This window comes from Triticum dicoccoides, chromosome 7B (assembly GCF_002162155.2).
Source record: "Triticum dicoccoides isolate Atlit2015 ecotype Zavitan chromosome 7B, WEW_v2.0, whole genome shotgun sequence".
Lineage (NCBI taxonomy): Eukaryota > Viridiplantae > Streptophyta > Magnoliopsida > Poales > Poaceae > Triticum > Triticum dicoccoides.
Window position 1 is genome coordinate 451,427,259 of NC_041393.1, and position 22,108 is coordinate 451,449,366.

The window sequence follows — 22,108 nt, forward strand, 5'->3', positions numbered from 1 at the left end:
TGAATGAAACATGTTTGTAATGACCATTAGAGATTATTGTTACTCATGCCATGCTTAATTATCTAGGAGTTTATAATGGTTTACCTTGCGTGCCGACATGCTATTAAAATGGTTGTGATGTAGTATGATGGGGTGGTATCCTCCTTTGAATGATTCAACTGGCTTGACTTGGCACATGTTCACACATGTAGTTGGAACAAAATCAACATAGCCTCTACGATATTTATGTTCATGGTGATTTATATCTTACTCATGCTTGCACTCATTGTTGGTTCATCTTAATGCATGTTTATGACTGTGTCGCTCTCTAGTTGGTCGCTTCCCAGTCTCTTTCTAGCCTTCACCTGTACTAAGCGGGAATACTGCTTGTGCATCCACTTCCATAAACCCCAAAGTTGTTCCATATGAGTCCACCATACCTACCTATATGCGGTATTTACCTACCTTTCCAAGTAAATTTGGATGTGCCAAACTCTAAACCTTCAAATGAAATTATGTCTTGTATGCTCGAATCGCTCATGTAGCAACTAGGGCTGTCTATATCTTACATGTTAGGTGGGTTACTCTCACGATGAGTGGACTCCGCTCATCATTCACGAGAAAATGGCCGGTAACTGGGATGCCCAGTCCCATGCTCAAATCAAATCAAAATAATTGCAAACAAAACTCCCCCAGGATTGTTGTTAGTTGGACGGTACCCATTATTTCGAACCAGCCATGGAGTGTGCTTGTTAGTGGTGGGGGAGTATAAACTTTACCATTCCATTTGGGAACCGCCTATAATGTATGTAGCATGGAATATATCGAGATCTCTTGGTTGTTATGTTGACAATGAAAGTATGCCGCTCAAAATATTATTTATCTCTGTTTCAAAACTCGAGCTCTGGCACCTCTGCAAATCCCTGCTTCCCTCTGCGAAGGGCCTATCTATTTACTTTTATGTTGAGCCATCATCCTATTATAAAAAAGCACCAGTTAGAGAGCACCACTTTCATTTGTATGCATTGTTATTAATTGATAATGAGTATGATTGTGACTGGATCTCTTTTGCCATGAATTACAATGTCTAGTCTGTCCTTGATCTTCAGGGGTGCTCTGCATTTATGTTTTGCAGTCTCAGAAAGGGCTAGCGAGATACCATCTTGTTATATCATATCATGATTGTTTTGAGAAAGTGTTGTAATCCGAGATTTATTATTTACTCGCTAGTTGATTACGCCATTTATATGAGTAAACGTGAGACCTAAATGTTATTGTGAATATGGTTAGTTCATAATCTTTGCTGAAAATTTGAATGATGGCTTTACATATTTGCAACGACAAGATCAAACAGAGTTTGTAAAAGTTTTTCTTTATCACTTTCAGTTTGTCAACTGAATTGCTTGAGGACAAGCAATGGGTTAAGATTGGGGGAGTTGATACGTCTCCAACATATCTAATTTTCAAAACACTTTTGCCCTTGTTTTGGACTCTAATTTACATGATTTGGATGGAACTAACCCAGACTGATGTTGTTTTCAATAGAATTGCCATGGTGTTATTTTTGTGCTAAAATATAAGTTCTCAAAATGACCTGAAACTTCACGGAGATACTTTTTGGAATTAATAAAAAATATTGGCGAAAGAATCAACCGAAGGGGGCCCACACCCTGGCCGCGAGGGTGGGGGCATGCCCTACCCCCTGGGCGCGCCCTCCTACCTTGTGGGCCCCTTGGGCCTCCACCGATCTCAACTCCAACTCCATATATCATGTTCGGGGAGAAAAAAATAAGATAGAAGGATTCATCGCGTTTTACGATACAGAGCCGCCGCCAAGCCCTGTTCTTCCTCGGGAGGGCTGATCTGGAGTCCGTTCGGGGCTCCGGAGAGGGGAATCAGTAACCGTTGTCATCATCAACCATCCTCCATCACCGGTTTCATGATGCTCACCGTTGTGCGTGAGTAATCCCATCGTAGGCTTGCTAGACGGTGATGGGTTGGATGAGATTTAGCATGTAATCGAGTTAGTTTTGTTAGGATTTGATCCCTAGTATCCATTATGTTCTAAGATTGACGTTGCTATGACTTTGCCATGCTTAATGCTTGTCACTAGGGCCCTAGTGCCATGATTTTAGATCTGAACCTATTATGTTTTCATGAATATACGAGTTTTCTTGATCCTATCTTGAAGTTATAGTCACCTACTACGTGTTATGATCCGGCAACCCCGGAGTGACAATAATCGAGACACTTCCTGGTGATGACCGTAGTTTGAGGAGTTCATGTATTCACTAAGTGCTAATGCTTTGGTCTGGTTCTCTATTAAAAGGAGGCCTTAATATTATTAGTTTCCATTAGGACCCTGCTGCCACGGGAGGGTAGGACAAAAGATGTCATGCAAGTTCTTTTCCATAAGCATGTATGACTATATTCGGAATACATGCCTACATTATATTGATGAACTGGAGCTAGTTCTGTGTCACCCTATGCTATAATTGTTGCATGATGAATGACATCCGACATAATTATCCATCATTGATCCATCGCGTATGAGCTCATTTCATATTGATCTTTGCTAAGTTACTTTTCCGTTGCCACTGTTATGATTGCTACAAAACCGCTACTGTTACTTTTGCCACTGTTACCATTACTTCCATACTACTTTTCTATTAAACACTTTGCTGCAGATATTAAGTCTTTCAGGTGTGGTTGAATTAACAACTCAGCTGAATACTTGAGAATATTCCTTGGCTCCCCTTGTGTCGAATCAATAAATTTGGGTTGAATACTCTACCCTCAAAAACTGTTGTGATCCCCTATACTTGTGGGTTATCAGTCTCCCACTTGCACTAGAGTCAACAATCTAGATTACATTGTGAATCTAACACCCATGGAGTCTTGGTGCTGATCATGTTTTGCTCGCGGAAGTGGCTTAGTCAACGGGTCTGCCACATTCAGATCCGTATGTATTTTGCAAATCTCTATGTCTCAATCCTTGACCTTTTCACGAATGGAGTTAAAGCGTCTCTTGTTGTGTTTGGTTCTCTTGTGAAACCTGGATTCCTTTGCCAAGGCAATTGCTCCAGTGTTGTCACAAAAGATTTTCATTGGACCCGATACACTGGGTATTACACCCAGATCAGATATGAACTCCTTCATCTAGACTCCTTCATGTGCTGCTTCCAAAGCAGCTATGTACTCCGCTTCACAAGTAGATCCCGCCACGACGCTCTACTTGGAACTGCACCAACTGACAGCTCCACCATTTAATATAAATATGTATCCGTTTTGTGACTTAGAGTCATCCGGATCGGTGTCGAAGCTAGCATCAACGTAACCATTTACGACGAGCTTTTCGTCACCTCCATAAATGAGAAACATATCCTTTGTCCTTTTCAGGTACTTCAGGATGTTCTTGAACGCTGTCCAGCGGTCCACTCCTGGATTACTTTGGTACCTCCCCGCCAAACTTATGGCAAGGCACACATCAAGTCTGGTATGCAGCATAGCATACATGATAGAACCTATGGCTGAGGCATAGGGAATGACTTTAATTTCACACCTTGTAACAAAGGCAAGAACCCTTTCTTTGACTGATCCATTTGGAACTTCTTGAAAACTTTATCAAGGTATGTGCTTTGTGAAAGTCCTATTAAGCGTCTTGATCTATCTCTATAGATCTTGATGCCCAATATATAAGCAGCTTCACCGAGGTCTTTCAATGAAAAATTCTTATTCAAGTATCCTTTCATGCTATCCAAAAATTTTATATCATTTCCAATCAACAATATGTCATCCACATATAATATCAGAAATGCTACAGAGCTCCCACTCACTTTCTTGTAAATACAAGCTTCACCATAAGTCTGTATAAAACCATATGCTTTGATCACCTCATCAAAGCCTATATTCCAACTCCAAGATTCTTGCACCAGTCCATAGATGGATCACTGGAGCTTGCACACTTTGTTAGAAACTTTAGGATCGACAAAACCTTCTGGTTGCATCATATACGACTCTTCTTTAATAAATCCATTAAGGAATGCATTTTTGACATCCATTTTCCATATTTCGTAATCATAAAATGCGGCAATTGCTAACATGATTCAGACAGACTTAAGCATCGCTAAGGGTGAGAAAGTCTCATCATAGTCAACTCCTTGAACTTGTCAAAAACCTTTCACAACAAGTCGAGCGTTGTAGATAGTAACATTACCATCAGCGTTAGTCTTCTTCTTGAAGATCCATTTATTCTCTATGGCTTGCCGATCATTGGGCAAGTCCACCAAAGTCCATACATTGTTCAACATGGATCCTATCTCAGATTTCATGGCTTCAAGCCATTTATCAAAATCTGGGCTCATCATAGCTTCTTCATAGTTCGTAGGTTAAGCATGGTCTAGTAACATGACTTCCAGGACAGGATTACCATACCACTCTGGTGCGGAACGTGTTTTCTTCGACCTATGAGGTCAAGTAATAACTTGATATGAAGTTTCATGATCATCATCATTAGCTTCCTCTCTAGTTGGTGTAGGCATCACCAGAACGGATTTCTCTGATGTGCTACTTTGCAATTCGAGAGAAGGTACAATTACCTCATCAAGTTCTACTTTCCTCCCACTCACTTCTTTCGAGAGAAACTCCTTCTCTAGAAAGGTTCCATTCTTAGCAACAAAAATCTTGCCTTCGGACTTGTGGTAGAAGGTGTACCCAATTGTTTCCTTAGGGTATCCTATGAAGACACATTTCTCTGATTTGGGTTCGAGCTTATCGGGTTGAAGCCTTTTGACATAAGCGTCGCATCCCCAAACTTTAAGAAATGACAGCTTAGGTTTGCTACCAAACCATAGTTCATAGGGTGTCGTCTCAACGGAATTTGATGGTGCCTTGTTTAAAGTGAATGCAACTATCACTAATTCATAACCCCAAAATGATAGTGGTAAATCGGTAAGAGACATCATAGATCGCACCATATCCAATAAAGTGCGGTTACAATGTTCGGACACACCATTACTCTATGGTGTTCCAGGTGGCGTGAGCTGTGAAACTATTCTACATTGTTTTAAATGAAGTCCAAACTCGTAACTCAAATATTCTCCTCCACGATCAGATGGAAGAAACTTAATTTTCTTGTTACGATGATTCTCCACTTCACTCTGAAATTCTTTGAACTTTTCAAACATTTTTGACTTGTGTTTCATTAAGTAGATATACCCATATCTGCTCAAATCATCTGTGAAGGTCAGAAAATAACGATACCCGCCACGAGCATCAACACTCATTGGACCACATACATCGGTATTGTATTATTTCCAATAAGTCACTAGCTCGTTCCATTGTTCTGGAGAACAGAGTTTTAGTCACCTTGCCCATAAGGTACGATTCGCAAGTATCAAATGATTCATAATCAAGTGATCCCAAAAGTCCATCTTTATGGAGTTTCTTCATGTGCTTTATACCAATATGACCCAAACGACAGTGCCACAAATAAGTTGCACTGTAATTATCAACTTTGCATCTTTTGGCATCAATATTATGAATATGTGTATCATCACGATCAAGATTTAACAGAAATAGACCATTCATCAAGGGTGCATGACCATACAAGATATTACTCATATAAATAGAACAACCATTATTCTCCGATTTAAATGAATAACCGTCTCACAATAAACGAGATCCAGATATAATGTTCATTCTCAATGCGGGCACCAAATAACAATTATTGAGGTCTAGAACTAATCCCGAAGGTAAATGTAGAGGTAGCGTGCCGACGGCGATCACATCGACCTTGGAACCATTCCCGACGTGCCACCTCGTCCTTAGCCAATCTTCGTTTGTCCCACAGCTCCTGTTTCGAGCTACAAATATGAGCAACCAAACTAGTATCAAATACCCAGGCGCTACTATGAGCATTAATAAGGTACACATCAATAACATGTATATCAAATATACCTTTGTTCACTTTGCCATCCTTCTTATCCGCCAAGTCTTTGGGGCAGTTCCTTTTCCAGTGACCATTCCCTTTGAAGTAGAAGCACTCGGTTTCAGGCTTGGGTCCAGCTTTGGGCTTCTTCCCGGGAGTGGCAACTTGCTTGCCATTCTTCTTGAAGTTCCCTTTCTTTCCCTTACCCTTTTTCTTGAAACTAGTGGTCTTATTAACCATCAACACTTGGCGCTCCTTCTTAATTCCTACCTCCGCGGCCTTAAGCATTGTGAAGCGCTCACGAATCGTTTATTCATCCTTGCATATTATAGTTCATCACGGAGCCTTTGTAGCTTGGTGGCAGTGATTGAAGAACTCTGTCAATAACACTATCAACTGGAAGATCAACTCCCAGCTAAGTCAAGTGGTTATGATACCCAGACATTTTGAGTATGTGTTCACTGATAGAACTGTTCTCCTCCATCTTGCAGCTATAGAACTTGTTGGAGACTTCATATCTCTCAACCCGGACATTTACTTGAAATATTAACTTCAACTCCTGGAACATCTTATATGCTCCATGACGTTCAAAACGTCTTTGAAGTCCCGGTTCTAAGCCGTAAAGCATGGCACACTGAACTATCGAGTAGTCATCAAATCGACCTGCCAGACGTTCATAACACCTGTAGTAGCTCCTGCAGTAGGTCTGTCTCCTAGCGGTGCATCAAGGACATAATTCTTCTGTGCAGCAATGAGGATAATCCTCAAGTTACGGACCCAGTCCGTGTAGTTGCTACCAACATCTTTCAACTTAGCTTTCTCTAGGGATGCATTGAAATTCAGGGGAACGGTAGCTTGGGCCATTGATCTACAACATACATATGCAAAACTATAAGACTAAGTTCATGATAAATTAAGTTTAATTGATCAAATTACTAATGAACTCCCACTTAAATAAACACCCCTCAGGTTATCTAAGTGATACATGATCCAAATCAACTAACCCATGTCCGATCATCACGTGAGATGGGGTAGTCATCAATGGTGAACATCTCTATGTTGATCATATCTACTATATGACTCATGTTCGACCTTTCTATCTCCAGTGTTCTGAGACTATGTCTATACATGCTAGGCTCGTCAAGTTTAACCCAAGAATTCTGCATGTGCAAAACTGTGTTACACCCGTTGTATGTGAACATAGAGTCTATCACTCCCGATCATCACGAGGTGCTTTGAAATGATGAACTTTGGCAATGGTGCATGCTCGGGGTGAACACTTTTATCTTGCAATTTAGTGAAGGGATCATCTTATAATGCTACCGTCGTTCTAAGCAAAATAAGATGCATAAAGGATAAACATCACATGCAATCAAAATATGTGACATGATATGGCCATCATCATCTTGTGCTTTTGATCTCCATCTTCAAAGCATCGTCATCATCTCCATAGTCACCAGCTCGACACCTTGATCTCCATCATTGCGTCGGGGCCGTATTGCCAACTATTGCTTCTACAACTATTGCTAACACATAGCGATAAAGTAAAGAAATTACATGGCGCTTGTATTTCATACAATAAAGAGACAACCCTAAGGCTCCTGCCGGTTGTCGATATTATAAATCATGATCATCTCATACATAAACATATATCTAATCACATCTTTACCATATCACATTGCAACATGCCCTGCAAAAACAAGTTAGACATCCTCTACTTTGTTGTTGCAAGTTTTGCGTGGCTGCTACGGGCTTCTAGCAAGAACCATTCTTAACTACGCAGAAACCACAATGGAGATTTATCAAGTTTGTTGTTTTAACCTTCTTCAAGGACCGGCCGTAGTCATATTAGATTCAACTAAAGTAGGAGAAATAGACACCCGCCAACCACCTTTATGCAAAACTAGTTCATGTTAGTCGGTGGAACCGGTCTCATGTGCGTGGACATGTAAGGTTGGTCCGGCCTGCTTCATCCCACAATACCGCCAAAGCAAAATAAGATGTTGGTGGTAAGCAGTATGACTATCACCCCCACAACTCTTTGTGTTCTATTCGTGCATATCATCTACGCATAGACCTGGCTCGGATGCCACTGTTGGGAAATGTTGCATGGAAAACAAAAAATTTCCTACGCACACACAAGATCTATCAAGGAGATGCATAGCAACAAGAGAGGAGAGTATGTCTAGGTACCCTCGTAGACCATAAGAGGAAGCGTTTGTTAACGCGGTTGATGTAGTCAAACTTTTTTGCGCTCCAACCGACAAGTACCGAATGTACAACACCTCTGCTTTTAGCACACGTTCAGCTCGGTGACATCCTCGCCTTCTTGATCCAGCAAGACGGCAAAGTAGTGGATGAGTTTCGGCAACATGACAGCATGGTGATGGTGAAGTTATCTCCGCAGGGCTTTGCCTAAGCACTACGAAGATATGACTATGGGTATAAACGGTGGAGGGGGGCACCGCACACGGCTAAGAGATTGTTGTGGTTATGTGTGGCGCCCCCCTCCCACATATATATAGGTGGGGGGAAGAGTGGAGAGTCCAAGGGGCGCCCCAAGTAGGGACGAATCCTACTTGGGGTCTTTCCCTAGCCGGGCCCCTTACCATATTTGCCGGAGGGGGGAAGGAAAGGAGGGAGAGGAAAGGAAGGGGGAGGCCGACTCCCCCCTTTCCTTCTCTCCCCAAGGGATGCAGCCTAGGAAGGGTGCGCCGGCCCCTTGTGGGATGGTGTGTCCCCCCCCCTTTGGCAAATATGGCCCATTAACCTCTCGGGGTGTCCGGAACCCCTTCCGGTGACCCGATTTCTATCCTGTACATCCCGAAACACTTCCGGTGTCCAAATATGATCATCCTATATACCAATCTTTACCTACGAACCATTTCGGAGCTCCTCGCCATGTCTGTGATCTCATCCGGGACTCCGGACAACATTCGGTCACCAAATCATATAACTCATATAACACCATATCGTCAATGAACATTAAGTGTGCGGACCCTACGGGTTTGAGAACTATGTAGACATGATCGAGAAACCTCTCCGGTCAATAACCAATAGCGGAACCTGGATGCCCATATTGTCTCCTACATATTCTACAAAGATCTTTATCGGTCAAACCGTTATGACAATATACGTAATTCCCTTTGTCCATCGGTATGTTACTTGCCCGAGATTCGATTGTCGGTATCTTCATACCTAGTTCAATCTCGTTATCGTCAAGTCTCTTTACTCGTTATGTAATACATCATATTGCAACTAACTCCTTAGTCACTTTGCTTTGCAAGCCTTCTTATGATGTGTATTACCGAGAGGGCCCAAAGATACCTCTCCAATACTCGGAGTGACAAATCCTAATCTCGATCTATGCCAACTCAACAAACACCTTCGGAGATACCTGTAGAGCATCTTTATGATCACCCAGTTATGTTGTGACGTTTTACAGCACACAAGGTATTCCTCCAGTACCCGAGAGTTTCATAATCTCATAGTCGAAGGAATATGTATTTGTCAACAAGAAAGCAATAGCAATAAACTGAACGATCAATATGCTAAGCTAACGGATGGGTCTTATCCATCACCTCATTCTTCTAATGATGTGATCTCGTTATCAAATGACAACACATGTCTATGGTTAGGAAACCTTAACCATCTTGGATCAACGAGCTAGTCTAGTAGCGGCTTACTAGGAACACAGTATTTGTTTATGTATTCACACATGTATTTAAGTTCCCGATCAATACAATTCTAGCATGAATAATAAACCTTTATCATGAATAAGGAGATATAAAATAACAACTTTAATATTGCCTCTAGGGCATATTTCCTTTAGCCAGTGCCCACAAGGCGCGTGGGCTAGCCCGCAGAGCTCATGTCGCCGGCTCTTGATAACCCACAAGTGTAGGGGATCGCAATAGTTTTCGATAAGTAAGAGTGTCAAACCCAACGAGGAGCTAAAGGTAGAATAAATATTCCCTCAAGTTCTATCGACCACCGATACAACTCTACGCACGCTTGATGTTCGCTTTACCTAGAACAAGTATGAAACTAGAAGTACTTTGTAGGTGTGATAGGATAGGTTTGCAAGATAATAAAGAACATGTAAATAAAAAGTAGGGGCTGTTTAGATAAAGATGCAATAAAGTAAGTATTAGTAGAGAGCTTTTTGTTACGAGAAAGTTATTTGTCCAAGGCAATCGATAACTAGACCGGTAATCATTGTTGCAATTCTATTTGAGGGAGAGGCATAAGCTAACATACTTTCTCTACTTGGATCATATGCACTTACGATTGGAACTCTAGCAAGCATCCACAACTACTAAAGATTCAGGTAAAACCCAACCATAGCACTAAAGTATCAAGTCCCCTTTTATCCCATACGCAAACAACCTACTTACTCGGGTTTGTGCTTCTGTTCACTCACGCCACCCATCATAAGCAAATCATAAACATATTGCAAACCCTACAGCGGGAATCCCTCATGCTTGCACGACACGGAGGGCACAATAGGACAACACCAATAATAAAACATGCAACTCAAACCAATCACGATCATCAATTAACCCATAGGACAAAACGGATCTACTCAAACATCATAAGATAGCCATACATCATTGGGGAATAATATATAGCGTTGAGCACCATGTTTAAGTAGAGATTACAGCAGGTAAGAGAGAGGTTACACCGCTGCATAGAGGGAGGAAGAGTTGGTGATGAAGGCGGTGAAGTTGTTGGTGAAGATCGCGGTGATGCGTATGGCCCCCGGCAGCGCTCCGGCGGCACCGGATGCAAGGGGGAGAGAGCCCCCTTCTTCTTATTCTTCCTTGACCTCCTCCCTAGATGGGAGAATGGTTTCCCCTCTGGTCCTTGGCTCCCATGGCTTGGGAGGGGCGAGAGCCCCTCCGAGATTGGATCCATCTCTCTGTTTCTCTCTGTTTCTACGTTCTCAGATTCTACCCCTTCACCGTTTCTTAAATATCTGGAGATCCGTAACTCCGATTGGGGTGAATCTTTCGTCCAGATCTTTCTCATAAAATTAGCTTTCTTGCGCCAAAAGAAGAGCATCAACCGCCTTATGGGTGGCCAACGAGAGCCCAGGCCGCGCCCAGGGGGGAGGGCGCGCCCCCTGTCTCGTGGCCACCCCGGACACCGTTTCGCGATGATTTTACTTCCCGAAAATCATAAATATTCCAAAAAAATCTCCGTCCGTTTTTATCCCGTTTGAACTCCGTTTGATATTGGGTTTCTGCGAAACAAAAAACATGCAACAGACAGGAACTGGCACTGGGCACTGAATCAATATGTTAGTCCCAAAAAATAGTATAAAAAGTTGCCAAAAGTATATAAAAGTTGAATAATATTGGCATGGAACAATCAAAAATTATAGATACGACGGAGACGTATTAGCATCCCCAAGCTTAATTCCTGCTCGTCCTCGAGTAGGTAAATGATAAAAAAGATAATTTTTGATGTGGAATGCTACCTAGCATAATCTTGATCATATGTCTAATCATGGCATGAATATTAAGACACGAGTGATTCAAAGCAATAGTCTATCATTTGACATAAAAACAATAATACTTCGAGCGTACCAATAAAGCAATCATGTCTTTTCAAAACAACATGGCCAAAGAAAGTTATCCCTACAAAATCATATAGTCTGGCTGTTGCTCTATCTTCATCACACAAAGTATTTAATCATGCACAACCCCGATGACAAGCCAAGCAATTGTTTCATACTTTAATAATCTCAAACTTTTTCAACTTTCACGCAATACATGAGCATGAGCCATGGACATAGCACTATAGGTGGAATAGAATATGATGGTGGGGGTTATGTGGAGAAGACAAAAAAGAAGAAAGCCTCACATCGACTGGGCGTATCAACGGGCTATGGAGATGCCCATCAATAGATATCAATGTGAGCGAGTAAGGATTGCCATGCAACGGATGCACTAGAGCTATAAGTGTATGAAAGCTCAAACTGAAAACTAAGTGGGTGTGCATCCAACTTGCTTGCTCATGAAGACCTCGGGCATTTGAGGAAGCCCATCATCGGAATATACAAGCCAAGTTCTTTAATGAAAATTCCCACTAGTATATGAAAGTGAAAGCATAGGAGATTCTCTCTATGAAGAACATGGTGCTACTTTGAAGCACAAGTGTGGTAAAAGGATAGTAACATTGCCCCTTCTCTCTTTTTCTCTCTTTTTTTCTTTTATTTTTCATATTTTTTTTATATTTTTTTTCTTTTTGGTGGGTTTCTTTGGCCTCTTTTTTTTTATTTGGGCTTCTTTGGCCTCTTTTATTTTTCATAAAGTCCGGAGTCTCATCCCGACTTGTGGGGGAATCATAGTCTCCATCATCCTTCCTCACTGGGGCAATGCTCTAATAATGATGATCATCACACTTTTATTTACTTACACCTCAATATCTAGAACAAAGATATGACTCTATATGAATGCTTCCAGCGGTGTACCGGGATGTGCAATGATCTAGCATAGAAATGACATCAAAAAAACGGACAAGCCATGAAAACATCATGCTAGCTCTCTTACGATCATGCAAAGCAATATCACAATGAATGCTCAATTCATGTATATGATGATGATGGAAGTTGCATGGAAATATATCTCAGAATGGATATGGAAATGCCATGATAGGTAGGTATGGTGGCTGTTTTGAGGAAGATATAAGGAGGTTTATGTGTGATAGGGAGTATCGTATCACGGGGTTTGGATGCACCGGCGAAGTTTGCACCAACTCTCGAGGTGAGAAAGGGCAATGCACGGTACCAAAGAGGCTAGCAATGATGGAAGGGTGAGAGTGCGTATCATCCATGGACTCAACATTAGTCATAAAGAACTCATATACTTATTGCAAAAATCTACAAGCCATTGAAAACAAAGTACTACGCGCATGCTCCTAGGGGGATATATTGGTAGGAAAATACCATCGCTCGTCTCCGACCGCCACTCATAAGGAAGACAATCAATAAATAAAATTGTGCTCCAACTTCATCACAAAGCGGTTCACAATACGTGCGTGCTACGGGAATCACAAACCTCGACACAAGTGTCTCTACAATCCATAACCACCCACTAGCATGACTCTAATATCACCACCTTCATATCGCAAAACTATTGCAAGGAATCAAACATATCATATTCAGCGATTTACAAGTTTATGTAGGATTTTATGACTAACCATGTGAATGACCAATTCCTGTCATCTCTCTAAATAGATATGAGTGAAGCAAGAGAGTTTAATTCTTTCTACAAAAGATATGCCCACACTCTAACAAATATAAGTGAAGCAAAAGTGCATTCTACAAATGGCGGTTTTCTATGTGAAGAGAAACAGGCAGTCCAGACTTCAAATGATATAAGTGAAGCACATGAAGAATTCTATAAAGCCATACTCAAAAGATTTAAGTGAAATGCAATGAGCATTCTATAAATCAACCAAGGACTATCTCATACCAGCATGGTGCATAAAAGAATAATGAAAACTAAATGCAAAAGACGCTCCAAGACTTGCACATAATGCATGAACGAAACGAATTCGAAAACATACCAATACTTGTTGAAGAAAGAGGGGATGCCTTCCGGGGCATCCCCAAGCTTAGACACTTGAGTCTCCTTGAATATTTACTTGGGGTGCCTCGGTCATCCCCAAGCTTGAGCTCTTGCCTCCCTTCATTTTCCTCATATCGAGACATCCTCAATTAGACACTACATCCACACAAAACTTCAACAGAAAACTCGGTAAGATCCGTTAGTATAATAAAGCAAATCACTACTCTAAGTTCTGTTGCAAACCAATTAATATTTTGTTTTTGCATTGTGTCTACTGTAATATAGCTTTTCCATGGCTTAATCCACTAATATAAATTGATAGATTCATCAAAACAAGCAAACTATGCATCAAAAACAGAATCTGTCAAAAACAGAACAGTCTGTAGCAATCTGAACAACCAACATACTTCTGGTACCCCAAAAATTCTACCAAAATTAGGAAAAATAAACAAGTTGTATATAAAGACAGTGCAAATGGAATCAGAACCAAATGACGTTCCAGGTAAAAATGTAAAATCGCGCACTACAGCCAAAGTTTTTGTCCTGCACCGTACAAACCAACAAGCATTGTAAACATCCTAAAGGCAAACCTTAGCACATTATTTTTATAATACAATGGAATTGTAAAAGGGGATAATTATTTTTGATGAAAAGTTTCTGTAATCAAGATTCACAAAGTTTCCGTGAGCATGAACAAAGTTCAAGGCTAGCTCCCACTTCAACAATGCTTGTCTCTCTCACTTTCACTTTCTTTTTAAAAAGTTTTTAGGTTCCACTCTTTATTTTTTTGTTTTTGAACTATAAGAAAGCACTCAACAGAAATAAATGACTCTCTAAAAATTCCGGGTTGTCTCCCTGGCAGCGCTTTCTTTAAAGCCATTAAGTTAGGCATTTAGTGCTCAAGTAATGAATCCACCCGGATCCCAAGGTATATCAAAGCCAATTTTAATTAACAATGATTTGTAATTTAGTAGTGAGCACAAAGTAACCTATATGATGCAACAACTAAGTCTAACTCTCTTCCTATGCATCGGCATGTCATAAAAGAACAATTCAGGCACACATAGTAAAGGCCAATGCATAGTATAAGCAGTTTCTTGCAATTCTATCGTGTTGGAAACATAAAGAGGCGGAGATGTAGTTCCTCTCTCATAATAATTGCAAGTAGGAGCAGCAAGCACATGCATATTATATCTATTAAAATCATCATGTAAAGTAGTAAAACGCAGCCCATCAATATAATTCTTAGTAAGCACAAACTTCTCCGATATAGTGTAGTTTGGAGAATTCAAAAAGAAAACAGGATTATCATGCGTGGGTGCAATAGCAACAATTTCATGTTTAACATAAGGAACTATAGCAAGTTCATCTCCATAAGCATAATTCATATTGGCATCTTGGCCACAAGCATAGCAAGCATCATCAAAAAGGGATATTTCAAACAAATTCAAGGGATCATAGCAATCATCCTTCGGTAAGCACGAAGGGGAAATAAATAATGTATGAGTTGGAGGGTTACTCTCATTAGAAGGTGGGCACGGGTAGCTAATCCGCTCTTCCTCCTTTTGTTCTTCGCTCTCCTCATCATATTTTTCATCCAATGAGCTCACTGTTTCATCAATTTCTTCTTCCATAGCTTCCTGCAAAATATTAGTCTCTTCTTGGACAGCAGTGACTTCCTTCATAAAAGCATTAATATAGTAATTGTATTCATAATTTTCATAGCAATATCCAAGTATAGCAAGATTTTCCGGCCTATAACCATCATCATCAAAAGCTTCATACTTTTCAAACAAAGCTTCAATATCATAGGCAGCCTTAAAAGCAACAAATTCTTCTATTTGTTCCACATCATAGTAATCATATATACCATTAACATTAGAAGCTAAGGTTTCATTATCGTTAAATTTGCATGCAAAGGGGAGGTGTGGAGCCTCCATCCTAGAGCAACAAGTAATATCATATCTCAAGCATAGATTCCAGGCATACCAACGCAACATAATAAATTGATCCCATAATAGTTTCCCTTTTATGTCGAGCGATAATCCCTAAAGTATGTTGGGGAACGTAGCAGAAATTCAAAATTTTCTACGCATCACCAAGATCAATCTATGGAGTAACTAGCAACGAGAGAGAGGCGAGTGCATCTTCATACCCTTGAAGATCATGATGGGGAAGCGTTGCAAGAACGCGGTTGGTGGAGTCGTTCACTAAGCGATTCAGATCGCGGCCAAATCCGATCTAAGCACCGAACAACGGTGCCTCCGCGTTCAACACACGTACAGCCCGGGGACGTCTCCTCCTTCTTGATCCAGCAAGGGAAGAGGAGAAGTTGAGGGAGAGCTCCGGCAGCACGACGGCGTGGTGGTGGAGCTTGCAGTTCTCCGACAGAGCTTCGCCAAGCACTACTACAGAGGAGTAGGTGTTGGGGAGGGAGAGGGCTGCGCCAGGGGAAGGGTGAAGCTCCCATGCGCCTCCCCACTATATATAGGGGTGGAGGGGGCTGGTTTCTTGCCCTCCAAGTCCATTGGGGCGTTGGCAAAGGTGGGAGGAAAGAAATCCCATCATTTCCTTCCCCACCGATTGTATCCCCCTTTTTTAGGGATCTTGATCTTATCCCTTCGGGATATGATCTTATTCCTTCTAAGGGGGGATCTTGGTGCGCCTTGACCAGGGGTGTGGGGCCTTGCACCACTACCCATGTTCATGTGGGTCCCCCCATGCAGGTGGGCCCCACTCCGGAACCTTCTAGAACCTTCCTGGTACAATATCGAAAAATCCTGAACATTTTCCGGTGGCCAAAATAGGACTTCCCATATATAAATATTTACCTCCGGACCATTCCGGAACTCCTCGTGATGTCCGGGATCTCATCTGGGACTCCGAACAACATTCAGTAACTGCACACTAATTCCCATAACAACTCTAGCGTCATCGAACCATAAGTGTGTAGACCCTACGGGTTCGGGAATCATGCAGACATGACCGAGACAGCTCTCTGGCCAATTACCAACAGCGGCATCTGGATACCCATGTTGGCTCCCACATGTTCCACGATGATCTCATCGGATGAACCACGATGTCAAGGATTCAAGCAATCCCGTATACAATTCCCTTTGTCAATGGGTACGTTACTTGCCCAAGATTCGATCGTCGGTATCCCAATACCTCGTTCAATCTCGTTACCGGCAAGTTACTTTACTCGTTCCGTAATGCATGATCCCATGACTAAATTCTTAGTCACATTGAGCTCATTATGATGATGCATTACCGAGTGGGCCCAGAGATACCTCTACTTCACACGGAGTGACAAATCCCAATCTGGATTCATGCCAACCCAACAGACACTTTCGAAGATACCCGTAGTGCACCTTTATAGCCACCCAGTTACGTTGTGACGTTTGGCACACCCAAAGCATTCCTACGGTATCCGGGAGTTGCAAAATCTCATGGTCTAAGGAAATGATACTTGACATTAGAAAAACTTTTAGCAAACGAACTACACGATCTTGTGCTATGCTTAGGATTGGGTCTTGTCCATCACATCATTCTCCTAATGATGTGATCCCGTTATCAATGACATCCAATGTCCATGGTCAGGAAACCATAACCATCTATTGATCAACGAGCTAGTCAACTAGAGGCTCACTAGGGACATGTTGTGGTCTATGTATTCACACATGTATTACGGTTTCCAGTTAATACGATTATAGCATGAACAATAGACAATTATCATGAACAAGGAAATATAATAATAACCATTTTATTATTGCCTCTAGGGCATATTTCCAACAGTCTCCCACTTGCACTAGAGTCAATAATCTAGTTCACATCACTATGTGATCATAATGAATCCAACACCCATGGGATTTGATCATATCTCGCTTGTGAGAGAGGTTATTAGTCAATGGGTCTGAACCTTTCAGATCCATGTGTGCTTTACAAATCTCTACGTCATCTTGTAGATGCAGCTACCACGCACTATTTGGAACTATTCCAAATAACTGTTCTACTATATGAATCCGGTTTACTATTCAGAGTCATCCAGATTAGTGTCAAAGTTTGCATCGACGTAACCCTTTACGACGAACTATTTTACCACCTCCATAATCGAGAAAAATTCCTTAGTCCACTAGTCACTAAGGATAACTTTGACCGCTATCGTGTGATCCATTTCTGGATCACTCTTGTACCCCTTGACTGACTCATGGCAAGGCACACTTCAGGTGCAGTACACACCATAGCATATTGTAGAGCCTACGTCTAAAGCATAGGGGATGACCTTTGTCCTTTCTCTCTCTTCAGCCGTGGTCAGGTCTTGAGTCTTACTCAATACTCACACCTTATAACACAGCCAAGAACTCCTTCTTTGCCGATCTATTTTGAACTCTTCAAAATCTTGTCATGGTGCGTATTCATTTGAAAGTACTATCAAGCGATTTTTGATCTATCCTTATAGATCTTGATGCTCAATGTTCAAGTATCTTAATCCAGGTTTTCCATTGAAAAACACTTTTCAAATAACCCTATATGCTTTCCAGAAATTCTACATCATTTCCGATCAACAATATGTCAACAACATATACTCATCAGAAATGCTATAGTGCTCCCACTCACTTCTTTGGAAATACAAGTTTCCAATAAACTTCATATAAACCCAAAATCTTTGATCATCTCATCAAAGCATATATTCCAACTCCGAGATGCTTACTCCAGTCCTTAGAAGGATTGCTGGAGCTTTGCATACTTGTTAGCATCTTTTAGGATTGACAAAACCTTCTGGTTGTATCACATACAATCTTTCCTCAAGGAAATCATTGAGGAAACAATGTTTTGACATCCTATCTGCAAGATTTCATAAATAATGCAGGAACTGCTAATATAATTTCAACAGACTCTTAGCATCGCTACGAGTGAGAAAGTCTCATCATAGTCAACTCCTTGAACTTGTCAGAAAACATCTTAATGACAAGTCGAGCTTTCTTAATGGTGATACTTACCATCATTGTCCGTCTTGGTTTTAAAATCCATCTGTACCCAACAGTCTTACGACCATCAAGTAGTTCTTCCAAAGTCTATACTTTCGTTTCATACATGGATCCTCTCTCGGATTTTATGGCCTCGAGCCATTTGTCGGAATCCGGTCCCACCATCGCTTCTCCATAGCTCGTAGGTTCATTGTTGTCTAGCAACATGACCTTCAAGACAGGATTACCGCACCACTATGAAGCAGTACGCGTCCTTGTTGACCTACGAGGTTTGGTAGTGACTTGATCCAAAGTTTCATGATCACTATCATCAGCTTCCACTTCAACTGGTGTAGGCGCCACAAGAACAACTTCCTGTGCCCTGCTACACACTAGTTGAAGTGACGGTTCAATAACCTCATCAAGTCTCCACCATCCTCCCACTCAATTCTTTCGAGAGAAACTTTTCCTCGAGAAAGGACCCGATTCTAGAAACAATCCCTTTTGCTTCCGGATCTAAGACAGGAGGTATACCCCACTATTTTGGGGTGTCCTATGAAGATGCATTTATCCGCTTTGGGTTCGAGCTTATCAGCCTGAAACTTTTTCACATAAGCGTCGCAACCCCAAACTTTATAAGAAATGACAGCTTAGGTTTCTCTAAGCCATAGTTCATATGGTGTCATCTTAATGGAATTGTGTGGTGCCCTATTAAAGTGAACGTGGTTGTGTCTAATGCCTAACCCATAAATGATAGTGTTAATTCGATAAGAGACATCATGGTATGCACCATATCCAATAGGGTGCAGTTACGATGTTCGGACACACCATCACACTGTGTGGTTCCAGGCGGTATTTGTTGTGAAATAATTTCCACAATGTCTTAATTGTGTGCCAAACTCGTAACTCAGATATTTATCTCTATGATCATATCATAGACATTTTATCCTCTTGTCACGACGATCTTCAACTTCACTCTAAAATTACTTGAACCTTTCAATAATTCAGATTTGTGTTTCATCAAGTAAATATACTAAGAATCTACTCAAATCATCTGTGAAGTAAGAGCATAACGATATTCACTGCGTGCCTCAGCACTCATTGGATTGCACACATCAAATGTATTACTTCCAACAAGTTGCTCTCTTGTTCCATCTCACTGAAAACGAGGCCTTTCAGTCATCTTGCCCATGTGGTATGATTTGCATGTCTCAAGTAATTGAAAAACAAGTGAGTCCAAATGATCCATCTGCATGGAGTTTCTTCATGCGTATATACCAATAGACGTGGTTCGCATGTCTCAATCTTTTCAAAAACGAGTGAGTCCAAAGATCCATCAATATGGAGCTTCTTCATGCGTTTTATACAAATATGACTTAAGTGGCAGTGCCACAAGTATGTGGTACTATCATTACTATCTTATATCTTTTGCCACGAACATGTGTATCACTACGATCGAGATTCAATAAACCATTCATTTTAGGTGCAAGACCGTTGAAGGTATTATTCAAATAAACAGAGTAACCATTATTCTCCTTAAATGAATAACCATATTGAGATAAACATAATCCAATCATGTTTATGCTCAACGCAAACACCAAATAACAATTATTTAGGTTTAACACCAATCTCGATGGTAGAGGGAGCAGGAGATGCTTGATCACATCAACCTTGGAAACACTTCCAACACACATGTTACTAACACTTAGCAATCGAACCGGTATCTTAATACCCTGGTGCTACTAGGAGTACTAGTAAAGTACACATTTAATACAATGTATATACAATATACTTCTGTCAACCTTGCCAGCCTTCTCATCTACCAAGTATCTAGGGTAGTTCTGCTTCAGTGACCGTTCCCTCATTACGGAAGCACTTAGTCTCGGGTTTGGGTTCAACCCTGGGTTTCTTCACTAGAGCACCAACTGGTTTGTCGTCTCATGAAGTATCCCTTATTGCCCTTGCCCTTCTTCAAACTAGTGGTTTTACTAACCATCAACAATTGATGCTCCTACTCGATTTCTACTTTCGCGGTGTCAAACATCACGAATTGCTCAAGGATCATCATGTCTATCCCTGATATGTTATAGTTCGTCATGAAGCTCTAATAGCTTGGTGGCAGTGACTATGGAGAACCATCACTATCTCATCTGGAAGATTAACTCCCACTCAATTCAAGTGATTGTAGTACTCAGACAATCTGAGCACATGCTCAATGATTGAGCTTTTCTCCCTCAGTTTTCAGGTTAAGAAACTTGTCGGAGGTCTCATACCTCTTGACGTGGGCACGAGCCTGAAATCCTAATTTCAGCTCTTGGAACATCTCATATGTTCTGCGATGTTTCAAAAAATGTCTTCACTGCCTCAATTCTAAACCGTTTAACATTATGCACTGAACTATCACGTAGTCATCAAAACGTGTATGTCAGATGTTCGCAACATCCACAAACGACGCTCGAGGTTCAGCACACCAAGCGGTGCATTAAGGACATAAGCCTTCTGTGCAGCAATGAGGACAATCCTCAGTATACGGACCCAGTCCGCATAATTGCTATTATCAACTTTCAACTAAAATTTTCTCTAGGAACATATCTTAAAAAGTAGAACTAAAGCGCAAGCTATGACATAATTTGCAAAGTCCTTTTGACTATGTTCATGATAATTAAGTTCATCTAATGAACTCCCACTCAGATAGACATCCCTCTAGTCATCGAAGTGATACATGATCCGAGTCAACTAGGCTGTGTCCGATCATCACGTGAGACGGACTGGTCATCATCGGTGAACATCTCCATGTTGATCGTATCTACTATACGACTCATGTTCGACCTTTCGGTCTCTTGTGCTCCGAGGCCATGTCGGTCATGCTAGGCTTGTCAAGTCAACCTAAGTGTTCTGCATGTGTAAATCTGGCTTACACCCGTTGTATGTGAATGTTAGAATCTATCACACCAGATCATCACGTGGTGCTTCGAAACAATGAACTTTCGCAACGGTGCACAGTTAGGGGGAACACTTTCTTGAAATTTTAATGAGGGGTCATCTTATTTATGCTACCGTCGTTCTAAGCAAATAAGATGTAAACATGACAAACATCACATGCAAATCATAAAGTGACATGATATGGCCAATATCATCTTGCGCCTTTGATCTCCATCTTGAGGCACGACATGATCACCTTCGTCACCGGCATGACACCATGATCTCCATCATCATGATATCCATCATCGTGTCTTCATGAAGTTGTCTCGCCAACTATTACTTCTACTACTATGGCTAACGGTTTAGCAATAAAGTAAAGTAATTACATGGCGTTTTCAATGACACGCAGGTCATACAATAAATTAAGACAACTCCTATGGCTCCTGCCGGTTGTCATACTCATCGACATGCAAGTCGTGATTCCTATTACAAGAACATGATCAATCTCATACATCACATATATCATTCATCACATTCTTTTGGCCATATCACATCACATAGCATACCCTGCAAAAACAAGTTAGACGTCCTCTAATTGTTGTTGCATGTTTTACGTGGCTGCTATGGGTGTCTAGCAAGAACGTTTCTTACCTACGCAAAACCCACAACGGTGATATGCCAATTGCTATTTACCCTTCATAAGGACCCTTTTCATCGAATCTGATCCGACTAAA